Source organism: Oryza glaberrima, chromosome 10, assembly GCF_000147395.1.
Source record: "Oryza glaberrima chromosome 10, OglaRS2, whole genome shotgun sequence".
Classification (NCBI taxonomy): Eukaryota; Viridiplantae; Streptophyta; class Magnoliopsida; order Poales; family Poaceae; genus Oryza; species Oryza glaberrima.
The window spans coordinates 16188691-16192488 of record NC_068335.1 but is presented as its reverse complement, the minus strand read 5'-3'; the positions used below and the strand labels follow the sequence as shown (position 1 = coordinate 16192488).

Below are 3798 nucleotides of genomic sequence, written 5' to 3'. Positions count from 1 at the left end.
AATTTTTGTGCTATATGATCATGATCAAACCATTTCTGTGAAATTTGTGTTCGTTGTGGATTTGGAATTCGGGGATATGGATTTGGGAATGCAGGGCAGCAGCATGCGGCATATTCATTTTCTCTTTTCATCTTTTTTTCATCTTTGCTAGCGGGTAGAGGACAGTGCATGGCATATTTTCAATTTTTTTTACCCCCAAAACGATTATCGCTGGCGGGTGGCTTAAAACCGCTATCAGCAAAAACGAATAATCGCTGGCGGTCCACGTAACACAACTGCCAGCGAAAATAATTATCGCAAGCGGACCTCTTAAGGGTCTGCCTAAGAGGTCCGCCTACGAAAATCAATTTTCGCAAGCGGATCGCAATCGCCAGCGAAAATCTTGATCTTTACTGGCCTTTGCTTTGTGGCGGCGCCAAATGCCGCCAGCGAAGACCCAAAATGGCCACCACGAAAGATTGTTTTCGTAGTAGTGTTTCTAAACATAATAAAAAATAATAATACGATATTGTGATTCTCTGCATGCGTAACATTATTTCCTCAAGTAAACCATCTATTTGTTGCAGCTATGTAACACCAACTTGACATATAATTACCTACGGAGGTTTTGCCAAATCAAAAGGCAAAGTGGATCTTTTAAGATAAGTAACTAGTGCTGCAAATGGTCTCATCAAGTACTATAAATACTAACCATGCAATCCATCACCCAGCAATTCTCATCTCTCTTGATATATTATTCAGAGTAATCTCACAATGGCAGGCATTAAACTTGCAGCTCTTGGGTTTGTTGTCCTCCTAAGCGTTGGACTAGCTAGTGCTGCAAGAGTAGAAAGATACTCCCATTCCGAAGGTTCAGGCACAGGAAGTGGAGAGGGGGGCGGATATGTGAACGGTGGGGGAGTTGGGTCTGGAAGTGGTGTCGGGTCTGGTAGCAGTGGTGGTAACTATGGTGCCCACGCAAGTGGTGGAGGAGGGGGCGAAGGTGGTGGTTACAGCTAATACGGTGGGTCAGGGTCAGGTAGTGGATCTGGTTCGGGCTCAGGCTCTAGTGAATATACTCAAAATGGAGGTTATGGTTATGCCGGTTCATCCAGCGCTGGTGGTAGTAGTGCTGGTGCTGGTGCCGGACAAGCTGGTGGTTATTGGCCATCCAGTGGTCATGGATCTGGTAGTGGTACGGGCTCTGGTTCTAGCAGCGCTGCTACTTACTGGAAAGGACCATATGCAAATGCATATGGCAATGGCAATGGTGGCGGTAACGGCCAGGGCCAATACGGTGGCAGTGGCGTTGGTGCAGGTTCTGGGTCTGGGTTTGACGATGCTAGCCCTTAATTTCCTTCAAATAGGAAATTTGGAAATTAATGGAGCCCAACCTGGGGTCATATTTATGAAGTAGGATTTGTTTTTCATTTACTTGTACTTGTTTTATGCATTATGCAAAAAGAAATAAAGGGCTCAATTGTTTCAGTAAAATTTGGTATTGTGTAACTAATGATGAGAGATGTGGCTATTAAGACTGTCATGTGTGAATTGATAGATAGCTCTGCTTCGACATCACTAGGATATCTATACATGGGCCGGTACATCACTCCAATGCGCTAACTATAATCACTTTGGAGAACATTACGTGGTGTTATCCACAGTTATGATTTCAGCTTCCGTGATAGGAAGAAACAACTTTTTTTTTTTCCAATTATATTTCAGCTCAATGGAGAAGTATGTCCTATTTGTGCAAGCAATACATTACTCCATCCGTCCAATAAAAACCAATCTAAGATAGGATGTGATATTTTCTAATATAATAAATATAGACACACATCTCATACTAGATTGGTATTTTATGGGACAGAGAGAGTATGTGTGTATATTGCTCTATGGCGTAAAAACATATGGTGACTGCAAAACGATATACTAAGCAAGCAAATTAAGCAAGCAAAGCACGCAGAACGTATGGTGACTGCAAAACGATATGGTTTTGCAGTCACCAGCAAATTAAGCACGCAGAACGTACGGCAAATTAAGTACCTCGGGCTTGTTTCTTGACTGATCTCACATGCACGATCAATTAACTATACACTATATACAAAGTATGTGTTAATGGAGTACATTGCTAATTAGTACTTATGATCAGCATAAGCAAGTTGATCGAACCAGCTTGGTTTGGATCGATGCAACTTCTGAGATTTGACAAATGTTGCTGGTGATCTGCTCATCAGTACTGTCTGTACTGTCAGAAAGTTCAGAATGGAACACCGGTATTCAGTAGCACTAGGTAAATTTGAAACATTAGCACGGCATGAAGGCGATCGATTTGAAGCAGTCAAATTCTGATCAACAAGTAATTTAAATAAATCTATATGCCAAGACACATGCGACGGCAGCAATATATTTTCCTTTTTTGCTAAAGTAAGTAGTTAAATGTTTAAGCAGAGATCTGCAAATGCCTCTCTTTTGCTACGGTAAAACTAAGCAGAGAAGATCTGTAATTTCAGTTTCTTTTTGTCAGAACACAGCTAACTTTGTATTGAAATGATCGTGTCAGCGTGTCTCTGCACTCATCCCAATCTCCGCATGCATCGCGTGTTCTTGCTTGTATCCTGTGTGGTCGATCCATGGTCGGATCTCCACTTATCACGGCGTATGAATTCGTCAAAGTCAGCTGCTGCCATGGATCGACAACTTCGAGGTCGCCTCTGCAATGTCAATTTCTCTCTTGATATATATAAATATATTCATCAGTAGATTCTTGTGCTGATTTTGCATAAGTCAAAGTCAATTAAACAGTTAGTAATTCTGCTAGGTATAGCAGTGTGAGTAAGTCATGGAGAGTGTAATCCAGTTGGTGGTTTGTTTACTAATGTTTCCTGCTGTGTTCAATTAAATGATCTTTCATACACGATCTCGATCTCAATATGCACACATGGCTAGCGTAATCATGCTGATGTTTGCAATCTCAACAAAAAGAAGAGCAACGTTATATTTTGGAGCTGTATGAAGGTCTTTTGATTTAGAGTAAAATGCATTGCAGGTATCACAACTTGTAAGGTGGGTGCAATTTAGTCACCCATCTTGTAAATTGCTTAAATAAGTCACTCAATTTATTTGGGGTGCAAATATAATAAAAACGTGCCATGCATATTCTTTTTATCAAGGTGGACGATACAATGGCACGCGTATTACGTTGCAAATGATTCTGTTTCCGCCGGCTGCCGCAGCTTGCAGCGACGCTGCCATTCTCCCATGCTAGTTGTTTGCCATACCTCACGTGAATTGAAATGTTTGTTAAGCACATAGTATTAAGTTATAGTCGTAAAACTAAACACTATATTTCTTGATTAGTCAATCATACGATTTCTCAGTACATAAATATATTCTACTAAAGACTTTTTCTAACTCTTGTCAAATTACCACATTGAAGAGCGCATATATAAATTGGTTTTAGAACAAGGAACAAACTCGCTTTATTTCCCAATATAAAGACAAATATATATATCCTTGTACGTCAGGCAAGATTCAGTACAGGTAGCAAATCACGTATTGAAGATTTGGAGTATCAAACAAATCTATGTACTCAAATGAAAAATTGAAACAATATAAGGGCTACTTTGCATCTTTGTTCTTTGCATACAAGGTCAACCTGCCATGCTGACGTGGCATCCACCTTGGCATAAATAATATGCGTGGCATCTTTTCAGCTAGATTTGCACCTCAAAACAAGTTGAGTGACTTATTTGAGCAATTTACAAAATATGTGACTAAATTGCACCCATTCTACAAGTTGTGGTACCTATGACGTAT

At 40.3% G+C, this 3798-nt stretch overlaps 1 pseudogene; it reads left to right on the top strand.

The window, feature by feature from the left end:
* Window positions 1–753: 753 nt before the first annotated feature.
* On the top strand, window positions 754–1446 carry LOC127753338 (glycine-rich cell wall structural protein 2-like; annotated as a pseudogene).
* Window positions 1447–3798: the final 2352 nt, after the last annotated feature.